Source organism: Pungitius pungitius, chromosome 3 (assembly GCF_949316345.1).
Source record: "Pungitius pungitius chromosome 3, fPunPun2.1, whole genome shotgun sequence".
Taxonomy (NCBI): domain Eukaryota; kingdom Metazoa; phylum Chordata; class Actinopteri; order Perciformes; family Gasterosteidae; genus Pungitius; species Pungitius pungitius.
The window spans coordinates 22,588,064-22,603,618 of record NC_084902.1 but is presented as its reverse complement, the minus strand read 5'-3'; positions in this window follow the sequence as shown (position 1 = coordinate 22,603,618).

The window sequence follows — 15,555 nt, the reverse complement described above, 5'->3', positions numbered from 1 at the left end:
AGGCAAAAATGTCGGCAGGTGGGGCTGGGGGCTGAATCCTGGAGACTTGACTGGAAGTTAATTAAGCCAGCTAACGATGCTTCATCACAGCTATGTGATCCAGGTGCACCGCTCTCCAGGCAGCCGCTGCGGAGGAGTATCGATCACCGTGGTGACAAGGTGGCGGGCAAGAGATGATGGCTTCTTGTGCACGTCTGTGTTCGCCGAGCTTGAATTAGAATGCAGGCTAATACCTCGGCAGCCAGCATTGTTGATAGCCAGCCAACCAACCTGGGTATATATATTTAGTAATTACCTCCAGAATCCGCCTCTCCCTTCAACCATCTTTTACTTTGGAAATTGTTGTCCTCATCTCACAGCCTCTTGCATAGTCTTCTTGTCAGTTGCAGCATGAGAGGCCAGACCTGGTGAGATATCCACATCATTTGTTCTCCATGTAAATGAACAACTCAGAGCTGATGGCATTAAAGGATCATGGGGCTCGTGCAAGCTTAATTTAGAAATTTCCTGCCACATCCTGGACCCACACAAAGTTTCTAAAAATGGCTTCCTGGTAAAGTGTCTGTGTGTGTGGATTTTTAGGAGAGAGAAATTAGAATTGTTCCCTCTATACAGACTCATTTGAGCATGTTGTCAGTTATATCCAAAATTTAGATTTACCTTATCGTTAATCCAGGCCTGGATCAACAGGGTAGGTGGTCCAAGAGTCCGATTGGGCTGGCGGTGTGGGGGCATGTTGTAACCAACTGAATACTTATTCATTCCTTTTCAAAAATGAGGTAAACAGCACTGTAAATGATTAACTGTGCATTGATACCATAAAAACACAGTATATATAAACGCAGTTTATATATAAATATGTTTTTGAGTTATAGTTAGTTACATACATTTTTAGCAGGAGACTTTTTACATGTTTTGAAGGATAATAATAATATTAGGGGTCGAGAAGAGAAGGAAAGCCCTTCGTTTTCTGTCCAACGGCCTCCTCAAAGCCACAAAGATGCAAAACTGAACCATACATCCTCGTCCGCGGTGGGAGTGGATTGGTAATCTTTTTATTTGCTTTCAGCAGCGGGATGAATCAGGGAACAACACTATGGAAGTAAATCTGTGCCATCGGTGTCATGCTGTCAACTGTCAGCCCAGCAGCCCCTCGTGTTTTTGTCCCTATTAACCTTGTTTTCCAGGCCAGTCAACGGGAGAGAGCCACTCCCCCGTGCTCTGTTGCAGAGGGTGTGGCTGAAACAGCTGACGGGGATTTGCAATCTAGGATGGCCCTACATAAGCCTGGGTCCTCCTGCCATTCGCCGCCAGATCGTTTCGTCATTCGAGCGGTAGCTACACGTACAGACCATCTGGTCCTTTATGAGAATTTGATGCTATTACTTACCTGTCTGATCTTTTGTCCTAGAGTACCGGGACCCCGACTCGCCTGCTGACTGGCCTTATTCAGAGGACACCCCACTCCTGACTAGAGCTGTTCTCTGCACTCTTTGTTTTTGTCTATAGAATAAATCTATTTTTTGCTCCCGAAGACCTCCCTGTGACTCCTCTGTGCTGCGCTTGGGTCCACGCCCTTCACTACAACGTCACAGAACGATCTGGCCGCTGGCATTATCAGAGCATCTTCCTCGCCTCTTGGGGCAGGTTTTTTTTTTTGTGAGTAAAAAGGATAAGACTCTCCGCCCCTGTATTGACTTTCGGGGCTTGAACAACATCACGGTTAAGAATAAGTACCCCCTACCGCTAATCAGTTCTGCCTTCGAACCCCTACAGGGAGCCACCATCTTCAGCAAGCTGGACCTAAGGAACGCATACCACCTGGTACGAATTCGTGAAGGAGACGAGTGGAAGACAGCGTTCAATACACCCCTAGGCCACTTTGAATACCTGGTAATGCCCTTTGGGCTGACCAACGCTCCTGCAGTGTTCCAAGCGTTGGTGAATGATGTTTTGAGAGATTTTTTGAACCGGTTTGTCTTTGTTTACCTTGATGATATTTTGATTTTTTCCCGTGACCTCTCAGAACATCGACTTCATATACGCCAGGTCCTCCAGAGGCTTCTGGAGAACAAGCTGTTCGTAAAGGCCGAGAAATGTGAGTTTCACGTCAACTCTGTGGGCTTTCTCGGCTACATCATTGAGAGTGGACAGGTGAGGACGGACCCGGAGAAGATTAAAGCAGTGGCAGAGTGGCCGGAACCCTCCTCCAGGAAGTTGCTACAGCGGTTCCTTGGCTTCGCCAACTTTTATCGCCGGTTTATCCGGGACTACAGCAGAATTGCTGCTCCCTTGACCAGACTTACATCTCCTGCGGTTCCCTTCCAGTGGTCTTCTGAAGCAGATCGAGCTTTTGCCTTGTTGAAGGACCGCTTCACCTCTGCGCCAATTCTGGTACAACCAAACCCTTCTCTACAATTTGTGGTGGAGGTTGACGCGTCTGACAGTGGGGTGGGAGCGGTCCTCTCCCAACGCTCCGGACCTGGACAAAAGTTGCACCCATGTGCATTTTTTTCTCGACGCCTGTCTCCTGCAGAGATCAACTATGATGTCGGTAACCGGGAACTTCTAGCTGTAAAGTTGGCTCTGGAAGAGTGGAGACATTGGCTGGAGGGATCAGAGATCCCTTTCATTGTGTGGACGGACCACAAGAATCTGGCCTACATCCAGTCAGCCAAACGTCTTAACCCCCGCCAGGCCCGGTGGGCATTATTTTTCGGACGTTTCAATTTCTCCATCACGTTCCGCCCAGGATCAAGGAACATCAAGCCGGATGCCCTGTCCCGCCAGTTCGCGGTAGAGGAGTCCTTGAGGGGATCAGATACTATCCTGCCCGCATCGTTGGTGGTGGGAGCTCTGACCTGGGAGGTGGAGGCAGCAGTTCGGGAGGCGCAGGACGTGAACCCAGACCCCGGCACAGGACCGGCAAATCGGCTGTTTGTTCCGGAGTCAGTCCGCTCTCAAGTCCTGCAGTGGGGACATGCCTCTCGGTTCGCGTGTCATCCAGGGATTAGTCGTACGTTGGCTCTCCTCAGACGACACTTCTGGTGGCCTGCCATGGAGGGGGACACTAGGGGATATGTCCTCGCCTGCCCGGTTTGTGCCCGGGCCAAAGCTTCTCACCGACCACCGATGGGGCTGCTCCGCCCCTTACCCACGCCTGGTCGCCCTTGGTCCCACATAGGGGTTGACTTTGTCACTGGTCTACCTCTTTCGGATGGGATGACAACAATACTGACCATTGTGGACCGGTTCTCCAAAGCAGCCCATTTCATTGGCCTCCCTAAGCTCCCGTCAGCCCATGAGACGGCTACCCTATTAACAAATCATGTCTTCCGCCTTCATGGTATCCCATTGGACATTGTCTCCGACCGTGGCCCTCAGTTCATCTCGCGAGTTTGGAAGTCATTCTGCCACGCCCTGGGAGCTACGGTCAGCCTGTCATCTGGTTTCCACCCTCAGACTAACGGACAGACTGAGAGGGCTAATCAGGACTTGGAGGCTGCCATACGCTGTGTGGCCGCTTCAAACCCAACTTCCTGGAGTACTCACCTGAGTTGGATAGAGTATGCACACAACTCTCTACCTTCTGCTGCCACTGGAGCATCACCATTTGAGGGATCATTGGGTTATCAACCCCCACTATTCCCAGCCCAGGAGGAGGACTTGGCTGTTCCATCGGTGCAACATCATCTTCGACGCTGTCGCAAGATTTGGAGGGACACCCAGGCAGCGCTGTTGAGGACAGCTGAGAGGAACAAAAGGATTGCTGATCGACACCGAACCCAGGCACCCAATTATACACCAGGCCAGAGGGTGTGGCTGTCGGCTAAGGACATTCCTTTGAAGACCGACTCTAGAAAATTAGCACCACGCTTCATCGGCCCATACGTAATTAAGAAGGTCATTAACCCCTCCACAGTCAGACTCATCATCCCAAAGTCCCTCAGAGTTCACCCTACCTTTCATGTCTCCCAGCTAAAACCAGTTGTTACCAGTCCTCTGTCCCCTCCGGCCACTCCCCCTCCTCCCGCCCGGGTCATTGACGACCATCCTGCTTATACAGTCAGACGACTACTAGATGTTCGACGGCGAGGCCGGGGTTTTCAATATCTCGTGGACTGGGAGGGTTACGGCCCAGAGGAGAGGTCTTGGGAGCCTCGTTCACGCATTCTGGATGCTGACCTTGTCCGGGACTTTCACAAGGCCCACCCGGACAAGCCGAAGAAATCGCCTGGAGGCTTCCGTTGAGAGGGGGGTGCTGTCAACTGTCAGCCCAGCAGCCCCTCGTGTTTTTGTCCCTATTAACCTTGTTTTCCAGGCCAGTCAACGGGAGAGAGCCACTCCCCCGTGCTCTGTTGCAGAGGGTGTGGCTGAAACAGCTGACGGGGATTTGCAATCTAGGATGGCCCTACATAAGCCTGGGTCCTCCTGCCATTCGCCGCCAGATCGTTCCGTCATTCGAGCGGTAGCTACACGTACAGACCATCTGGTCCTTTATGAGAATTTGATGCTATTACTTACCTGTCTGATCTTTTGTCCTAGAGTACCGGGACCCCGACTCGCCTGCTGACTGGCCTTATTCAGAGGACACCCCACTCCTGACTAGAGCTGTTCTCTGCACTCTTTGTTTTTGTCTATAGAATAAATCTATTTTTTGCTCCCGAAGACCTCCCTGTGACTCCTCTGTGCTGCGCTTGGGTCCACGCCCTTCACTACAACGTCACAATCGGGGGTTGAAATAAAAAGTTGATTGAATTTCTAGCACTGAATATTTATGCATTGAAATTATGTACCTGAATGTTTTTCAACATTAAAACACCGCAAAAAAATTCAACCTTGGCACACCAACATCCGGAGGTTACAATATTCAACCCAAATAAATTCAACCTTGGCACACCAACATCCGGGACACTAAGGAAGAGCAATCGATTCTAGATTCAAGATCAGGAGCATGCGTCAAGCTAAAGGAGCGAGCACCCAAAACACCTTGGGCTTTGGATTGTAAACATGTCCAATAATAACGGGGCTTTAACTCTTCTTCATGTCATCAGTGTGGTTTGTTTCTGTAAGATTCCGTAATAGACAGCTGACATTTGTACATTAACAGACTGTGTTGGACATGAACTAAGCGGAAGTTAAACGGGAGCGTACAGCCGCTCACAATACGCCTTCTTCTAGTTTTGAATTCATTTAATAATGCTGAGATCATTGGACAAGCTGTTAGGAGTGATTGGCGGAGTTTTGAATCCAGGAACGCGCTTGAAGAGGCACATGAGCCGCTGTATCGTAGTGGGGGGGGCAGCGGCTTTAGCGGAGCGTGCAGACGCATAAACCCGACAGGACATGCAGGAATAACCGCAGTAGCGTCGGTGGAAGGATCCTTTTTCTGAGCGGCACAAGCCGATCTCAGTTGGGTATTAAGCGACATTCAAAGTCCACGTAACGTTAAATGAGTCTTCATGACCATGGGTAAACTTTATTGAGGATCTGGCACAACACAGCGACCTGCAAGTAGCGCAGAGTCTTACATAAAGGGATGTACGTCTTAATGCGAGGCTTTAGAATTTATCTCAAAGGGATCCTGTATTTGCTCGTAAAGTCTGAAACGAGAACCCATTTTTCAGTGACGGTGTTACGTGCCTACTGGTTTTTGAACTACTGGTTTGGCTACGGGTGCGTGTTTGTTTTCCCCCGGCAGGCAGGTGTTGTCTGCCTCCGTCACTTGAGTCGTCACACATTTGCAAACATATTGTTCTGAAAATGTTCAAAAATGCATCCCATATCCATTGCAGCGATTACGATTGTATAAGTGAGCACTACGTCACTGCCACGTATGAAGAAATACATAAAAGAACATTTATTAAAAGTCCGCCACAACCGGGATTCGAACCGTGTCGCGCAAAACAATGTTGTGCCACAGAGCGGCTGTGCTACACACTCGGCCAACCGAGCTTAAGGGATTTTAGTTGATTTGTATATTTTAACAGTTGTATATCGTCAGTGGCAAGCAAACGTTTTGGATTAGGGTGAACATTATATGTTTTTTTATGTATTTCTTCGTACGTTGCCACACTGATGGCATGAAGAAGAGTTAAAGTCCCGTTATTATTGGACATGGATACAATCCGAAGCCGAAGGTGTTTTGGGTGCTCGCTCCTTTAGCTTGACGCACGCTCCTGATCTTGAATCTAGAATCGATTGCTCTTCCTTAGTGTCCCGGATGTTGGTGTGCCAAGGTTGAATTTTTTGGGGTTGAATATTGTAGCCTCCATTTCGAATATTTCAACATTTTTTTTTTTTAGGTTGAATTTTTTTGCGGTGTTTTAATGTTGAAAAACATTCAGGTACATAATTTCAATGCATAAATATTCAGTGCTAGAAATTCAATCAACTTTTTATTTCAACCCCCGATGGCACAGATTTACTTCCATACAACACAAGATGAGACTGGTAAGAGTAAGCATCGGGGTTTCTTCTGTTCTTTTCAGGAGGTCTCTGCCTGTCCAAATGTCACAGTTTAGGTTTGTTTCCTGTTTTATTTTGTAGTTTCCTGCCTCTCGTGTCCCTGATTTAGCTTCACTTCCTGCCCTGTCGCGTCACCCCCCCGTGATTGTCTGCCGTGTCCCTGAGTTTCCACCTGTGTCCAATCACCTGCCCCTTCCCTGTGTATTTAAGCGTGTGTCTCTTGTGTCATTATGTTGAATGTGTTTTGTCTGCGCCTGTCCTGCTCACTGGTTTGCCCTAAGGCATTTCGATTTTTGATAAAGTTTTGATACCTAAAGTTTTTGTTTCCGCCTCGTGCCCGGCTCCCCGAGACCTGTCGCCGGTGCCACCGGAGATTCCCCGGCCGCCCGACTACCATTCCGGTTGACTACTAGAGATTCCCCGGCTGCCCGACATTCTCCCCCTGGTCCTCTTCCTCCCACCCCGAGGTCTGCCTGTCCTGATCCACAGTTTGCCCCAAGGCATTTTTAATTTTCATGAATTCTTTTGCCCGAAAACACTTTCCAGTGTGGGGGTTCTGACAACTCTGGAATGGTGTCTAACTATAATTACTAAAACCAGGTTTTAAGTTTGTAATTTGCTGCACCATAATTGCGCTTTGATCCAGTTCAACGTAAACGTTTCCTACGTGTGTGACCAAAAATGACTATCTGAAGCACAGTAAGTCTGCATTCACAAATGAAGTTTCAGCAAAGGGTGTTTCAGGAAGACTAGCTGTTAAATTCTGTTTCTCAGGTTAAGCCTCTCTTCCTGTTGTTACAGCTGATTGGGGGTGTGCACATTAAGTGAACTACCCATACGTTGGCACTGTTACCGTAAGCAAATCGCATTGTTGCCATCAAACTTTAAAAACCGTCTCTGCTGCTGTTGGTGGTCATTTTAGTGACCTTGCACAATTTTTCCAATTCATTCTTAATGAATCATTGTTCATTTCTATTTAAGTGTCTCATAATTAAAATGTTGTAAGCTGGTAGTGGGGAGTGCTGGGGTGGCAGTTTACCTTCACAGGTGTCCCTGTGTATCTTCACTTCATCATTTTCTGGTCACAACAAACTGGTGCCATTGAGTTAGAATGTTTACGCTGGGTAGCGTTAGAAAGTATCGTTACGTTCTGCCTCCCCAGGAGGGGAGTGGGATCCACGCCACTGCCTGACGGCGTCCTGTGACCAATAAACAGCGTGTGGTGTTGAAGGTGCAAGAATTAGATGGTGGGCTTGAAGTTGAGGTTAACAGGCTTGTTTTTATTTATAGCGCTGTTAACAGGGGAAATGAGGAGAGCTGGCGGTACCAAAGCAACGAAAAGAACAAAATGCTTCCCACCCCCTTACCTGTCCTATCTCCCAACAAAATCACAACCTAACCGGCACACTACCAAGGCGCCCTAACAAAACTTACATTAGGTGGCCCAGCCAGGTGTAGCTAGTGTTGTTAGACATGGGAGTAACACTACGTGCAGGTATGTAAACTCCGGAGCAGGGCTAAACTACTCCTCACCCCCCCCTGTAATAAAGATAACACAGAAACAAAACAAAAAAAACAACACACTTATTAGTTGCATCCACAGTATACCAAATCATCAAAAGTACAAATATTCTGCCATACACCAGCACTCACGTATACACAACCAGAGTGCCACCCACCCAGGTGAAACAAACACAGGGGTACATATACTGACAGAAGGGCATGATGGGATTGGAGATGAGTGAAAACAGCTGAACCGGGTAACGAGCGGGGGTGGAGTCAAGAAGAATGGAGATCATGGATGATCAGTACCACCTGTATGCACACACACACAAAACAGAACACACCCACCAACCGATACACAGAACAGGGGACGTAACAGTATGAATGAGAAGGCGTGCTGGTGACGCCCTGGATTTGTCTCGGGCTGCCGCTAAGCAGATGTGCCAACATCTTGTGTGCTCAGCTACGGTGGCCGAGAAGGTTCAGACAAATACAAAAGCAACAACACAACCGCAAATGCCACAACGCAACACAAAATACAAAAGCCACATCACAACCGCAAATGCCACAACACAACACGAACGCCGCAACACGAAAATACAAAAGCCACATCACAACCGCAAATGCCACAACGCAACACGAACGCCGCAACGCAACGCGAAAGCGAAAACGGAAGTAGCTGCCCACGGGAGCGAGCGTATTTTGGAGGAACGCCCACGGGAGCGAGCGTATTTTGGAGGAACGGAGCTGGAGGATGGCAGATCGTTCAAGAAGTAAGTGAAACATGATTCCTTACTTTAACTGTAGCCGCAAGGAATCATGTTTCACTTACTTCTTAAACAATCTGGCATCTTCCAGCTCCGTTGTTACGTGCCTACTGGTTTTTGAACCTACTGGTTTGGCTACGCGTTTAGATGTTATTAAGAGAGTAATCCTACTTGGGCAATGTGCTAGAAAACCTGACAGAACTATGTATTTCACGCTACGCCACCAAAAACCAGTTGTCTTGGCTCACCCTGAACCAAAAGATGTTCTTGCCACTGACGATTTGCAATTTCATGATAAGTAGTGAAATCAGTAGGGGCATTTGACAGCTCGGTTGGCCGACGGCGTAGCGCCGCCGTCTTATAAAGTTTTGCTATTTTGCTCGACTGCGAGTTCGAATCCAGGTTGTGGCGATCTTTTAATAAACGTATGTTCTTTTATTTATTTCTTTATACGTAGCAGTGATGTAGTGCTCACTTATACAATCATAACCGCTGCATTGGATATGGGATACATTTTGAACATTTTCAGAAATATGTTTGCGACTGTGTGACGGATCAGGTGACCGAGGCAGACAACATCTGCCGCTGTCGGGGCAAAACAAACACGCACGCGTAGCCAAACCAGTAGGTTCAAAAACCCAGTCGGCACGTAACACCGGAGCTGGAGGATGCCAGATCGTTTAAGAAGTAAGTGAAACATGATTCCTTGCGGCTACAGTTAAAGTAAGGAATCATGTTTCACTTACTTCTTAAACGATCTGGCATCCTCCAGCTCCGTTCCTCCAAAATACGCTCGCTCCCGTGGGCGTTCCTCCAAAATACGCTCGCTCCCGTGGGCAGCTACTTCCGTTTTCGCTTTCGCGTTGCGTTGCGGCGTTCGTGTTGCGTTGTGGCATTTGCGGTTGTGATGTGGCTTTTGTATTTTCGTGTTGCGGCGTTCGTGTTGTGTTGTGGCGTTTGCGGTTGTGTTGTTGCTTTTGTATTTGTCTGAACCTTCTCGGCCACCGTACTCAGCTGTCGGTCTGTGGATCCCATCCAACTTCCTAGACTGAAGCTAAAAAGGATTTGTTATTAAAAATGTTGTTCTGCCCAAAGCAATTGGCGAGATCGTTGTCTGTATGAATTTGTTTTTTCCAATCTAGTGCCAAAAGTCTTCACATGTTTAGGTGGAATTCTTCAAATTAACAGGACCGATCAAAAGCTGTTCCAACAAACAATATCATGCAATATTTTCAGGCTGGCAGTTGCATCTGGAGCAGAATACAAAAATATAGTTTGGGCCTGGAGCCAAGCTTAATATAAGCAACATCTTCCCCTGCTTGTCAACCAAGTGAGATTAAATTAAAGCCTTCAGAGGCTTCAAATTTCCTAATATATGAATATTTATATATGAACAAAGGTAGAAGCGTAACTACTCCTTTCCATCTGAATAATACTATACACCACAAGCATGCTGCAAAATGATCCTGTGCTACTCAAAAGGATCTATTTTTGACACAGAACATTGAAAAACTGATGTATGATGTATTTATCTGACGGTAACGCTGACTACGCTGACTTACTCCCTTGAATAATGTTGCATGGTCAGAATACATTGTGATGAATGGCTCACCGATACTGCTAACACATCAATAATTTAAAGATCTTAATGGGGTATACACAATTATTTGAGTATATCAAGCAGATGCAGCTAATAGGCGGTGGCTGATATGATTTGGAGAAAGTGAAATGTTGATCAGATTCAGTTCAAACATGTGAGGAAACTCAAAGTAATTGTTGAATTTTGACATGGTTCGTGTCAACACCCCGGCTCTGGAACAGGTTTGCAGGTTCTTCCTTTTCTCTAGCAGCCATGCCAGTACGGCCTGGTTCTCCTGTTGAGGTGGAGCGTTGCTAGGTTAAGGCTGTATTAGGCCCCATGGCCTCAGTGCACGGGGGCGGTGCAGAGAGAAAGAACTGTGACATGGTAGTGCTGATGGGTAAAGTGTGCAGTGTCTTGAGAGACGTAGCCTGACAACTTAATGCCTATTTATTTTCTTTTTGAACAGTTTTTGTTTTGCATTTTACCTATCCTGACACTTTAAATATTTGCACGAAAAAAAATATATGGGGAAGAAAAAATAAAGAAACTTTCTTAGAAAACATGCATCTTCCCTGACTCCGCCATCAGTTATCTTGCCAAAATCATCTCAACCTTGGATACTAGACTAATGCTTATGGTTGTATTTGGGAAAATGACAGGATCCAGTGATTTTGAAGCTTGACCCATCCCAGGTATTAAAGTCAGGATATCTTGAGGGATCAATATCGTACCACATTACCTTTTGATATGTTTGTGCAGAGAATGCGTTGGAATGCACAAAAACACATGGTGATATGTTGGTCCAAACAACCCACAGAATGGAGGGAGGCTACATAGCTAGAACCAGTGGAGACTCCCGAACCGGTTTCACCCTGTAGACGTGGAATGACAGGTGGAACCGCGAGTTCCGGGGCAGCTTGAGCTTCACCACTGCAGGATTGAACCTTCAGGATCTCGAATGGTTCAATGAATCTCTGTGCCAGCTTCTTGCCCTCTACCTGCAAGGGGAGGAGCCCGGGTTGATAGCCATACCCTCTTAGCCCACCTGGTAACTAGGGGCTTTGGACCTGCGCCGGTTGGCCAACGTGGAGTATCGGCTTGCAGAGCGGAGGAGCACAACTCAGGTACTGCGGCAGTGACAGATGAAAGCTTGAACCGAGGGGCTGGAAACAGTGAAGGTTGGAACCCGTAGGCACACTGGAACAGGAAAACACATGGCAGGACAGGCATGGACAAACAGGCATGGACAAACTCCTGGTGTCTTTCTCCAGCATAGCCCACCAGAACCTCGGATGCTGGCTCCCGGGTTGTCAAGTGAGCTTGGAGCTATGGTCCCACTGAATTACAGGAGCTAGGACCAGGCTGGTCTTCCAGGGCGGCCTGGACTCTCTCCTCCACCTCCAAGGTGATCGAGGAAACAAAGAAAGGATAGTATCCTTGCAGGGGGCGGAATCCCACTTGTCCACAAAATGGCTTGACGTTCCAGTTACTTGGCCTGTAACAGAGAGAAAAGTTAAATCAGGAAAAAAAAACATCTGACCATCTGGCTTGCCAAAAATTCAGAACCAATTTACTACAATGAGTGACGAAAAATGAATTTACGACATGGAAAACGACTAGCTAGGTACTTGTCAATGAAGTTGTTGTCAGCGCCAGTGGAAAAGGGGTCTTTGTTTGGAAAAATAAATTATGGTCCAGCTCACTGGTACCTCCCCTCCTACTGGCGAGCCCTTTGCTGGGCACCGGGATATGAAGTGGTCAGCCTGGCCACAGTAGATGAAAAGATTTCCCTGGCTCATGCTCCACTGGCGTCAGACTGCTGTGCCCTACCTCCATGGGTACAACTTCCCCTGGTTAAGGCCCTGGGGTGATGCTGGTAGCTGCTGGAGAACCGCAAAGCCGTGTAAAATTGCCGCAAGCTGTCTACCTGTTGCGTCGCTCCGGTCACCTTTCCCGGATGCGTTGGTCTACTCGAGAAGTCAGTTCCACTAAGCCACCCAGGTCGCAGATAAATCTAAAGAAATCAAAAGTTTTTTTCCTAAGACATCTGTGTTTCCTACTGAATTTCATTTTGTGCAGGATGGTCTTCTGATTGGACAACACAAACCTCTCTGAAGTCTATTCAAGCTCCTATTCTTCCCAAGAAAATGTGTCGGGAGCGTGAGTCATGGAGCCGGTACTGGAGGAGTGCGGGGAGTCAGTTGTGCAGCAAACAAGTCTGCTGAGTCCTTTGGTGGTTACTGAAAGGGAGTAGGCGGAAGCAGTTTTGAATTGTGACATATATTGTACAATTCAATAAAAAGATATTAGTTTAAATACAATAGTCGAACCAGAGGCAATGATGCATGACAATGATGTACGCTTTTCATCAGCTATTCATTCTTAATGAAATGCTGCTGAATATAAATTCTGGTTTTACCATTTATAATTTAGTTTTTATCTCACCTACAGAACCACATCTTTCTTATCCTCATGCAGGACAAAAAAAGGTGCTGCCTTCCGTGTTTAATGTATGCAATTCATAATAAACTATATAACTCTTGCTTGACTGAGTGCACTTCATTAACACAATACTTTGTGTTTACAAGATTGAAAACCCTTAATACCGAGCCACAGATGCATGACAAGTATAATAAGAATGGAAATAGCGGTAAAGCTGAATAAATCTCTTGTCTTTGCTATGATTGGGAGCCACAAAATCTAATGTTGTCACTATTATTGTCTTGTTCAGGTTGATGTGCGTCTTTACTGGCTACATGCTGCTGTTTGTCACTTGCCAGCTGGCAACCAGTAAAGTGATTACACAAATCCAGGCCTATTTCTATACACTCACCGGCCACTTTATTAGGTACACCTGTCCAACTGCTCTTTAACACTTAATTTCTAAGCAGCCAATCACATGGCGGCAACTCAGTGCATTTAGGCATGTAGACATTGTCAAGACAATCTCCTGCAGTTCAAACGTCTGAGATGTCAGGTAGACATCTCAGACTGGTTTCTTGAACATGACAATGAGTTCGCTGTACTCAAATGGCCTCCACAATCACCAGATCTCAATCCAATAGAGCATCTTTGGGATGTGGTGGAACGGGAGATTCGCATCATGGATGTGCAGCCGACAAATCTGCGGCAACTGTGTGATGCCATCATGTCAATATGGACCAAACTCCCTGAGGAATGCTTCCAGCACCTTGTTGAATCTATGCCACGAAGAATTGAGGCAGTTCTGAAGGCAAAAGGGGGTCCAACCCGTTACTAGCATGGGGTACCTAATAAAGTGGCCGGTGAGTGTATATACTCTATATTTTTAATACACACATAAACACAAACACACATTATACAGCGGGTGAAATAAGTTTTGAACACGTCACCATTCTTCTCAGTAAATATATTTCCAAAGGAGGTAATGACATGAAATTTTCACCACATGTTGGTAACGACCCAAGTAATACATACCTACATATACATATAAGAAACCAAAACAAAGAAGTTCAGAAATAAATTTGTGTAATAATGTTGAATGACACAGCGAAAAAGTAAAAGAAAGGGAGGTGCAAAAAGGTATGGAAAGCCAAGACAACAGCTGAAAACTCTCAGCAATTAAAAAACAATCCAGACCCTTGTCAGTGCAAAGTAATGTCAGCTGGTTCAGTCCCAACTGATGGCCTACAAAAAGGTCTCATTGCCAAGGTGTCACACAAGACACCTATGATGGGATAATCAAAGAGCTGTCTCAAGACCTTTGCAACCCAATTGTCGCAAAACACAATGATGGCATTGGTTATAGGCACATTTCTAAGCTTCTGAATGTTCCAGTGAGCACTCTTGGGGCCATAATACGGAAGTGGAAAGACAATCATTTCACCATAAATTTGTTTCGACTTCGGCTCCTCGCAATATTTCTGACAGGACTGAAAAGAATAATCAGAAGAGTTGTCCAAGAGCCAAGGACCACTTGTGGAGAGCTTCAAAAGACCGTTAATTAGCAGGTACTGTTGTCTCAAAGAAAACGGTAAGTAATGCACTCCACCGCCATGGCCTGTATGAACGCTCACCACGCAAGACTCCATTGCTGAATAAAAAAGCACGTTGAAGCTCAATTAAAGTTTGCTGCACAACATTTGCAAAAGCCAGTGAAATACTGGGAGAATGTAGAGTGGTTGCATGAGAGCAAAAGCCATAATACACGCCATGTTTGGAAGTGAAATGGCACTGCACATCACCCTAAAAACACCATACCAACAGTGAAGTTTGGAGGTGGGAACATCATGGTGTGGGGCTGCTTTTCAGCAAATGGTACTGGCAAACTTCACACAGTTGAAGGAAGGATGAATGGGCAAATTTACAGACATTCTTGACAGAAATCTGCCATCTACGAGGATGATGAAGATAAAACGAGGGTGGACATTTCACCAAGACAATGATCCCAAATACACAGCAGAGAAACTCAACTGGTTTCAAAGAAAATAAAGCTGCTAGAATGGCCCAGCCAATCACCTGAGTTGAGTCCAATTGAAAATCTATGGAACGAACTGAAGATCAAGATTCATAGAAGAGGCCCACGGAACCTTCAAGATTTGAAGACTATTTGTGTGGAAAAATGGGCCAAAATCACACCAGAGCAATGCATACGACTAGTTTCTCCATACAGGAGGCCCTTACCAACAAAGTATTGAATAAATATCAGTAAACGTGTTTAATACTTTTACCCTGTGTCATTTCACATTATTACAGATAACTTTATTTCTGAACTTCTGTGTTTTGCTTTCTTTGTATGTATTACTTGGGTTGTTACAAACATCTGGTGAAAATTTCATTTCAACAGCTCCTTTGGAAATGAATTTACTGAGAAAAATGGTGATGTGTTCAATACTTATGTCACCCGCTGTATATAATATGGGTAGATGAAATTCAGCATTCGGTTGAGAGCGTTGGCTTTATTGAGCCATAATGTACCTGCACATTGTACACCTGACCTCAGCGTTCCCTAAAAGTTTGCACTCACAATAAGAGTTAGATTTTACGCGACCTTTAGTCGTCATTTCATTCCTTATCTTGGTGGCGATCGCTGAATTAAGACCAAAGACTCCGCAAATGATCGGTTTCCAGCAATGCGACTTTTCGCAACCGATGCACTATATATAGATTTTATATATTAATCGCAATATGTGTAAAATTCAGTAACACATGAAAAAAAAGTGTTTTACACGCTTTTATTTTAAATTATTTATATCA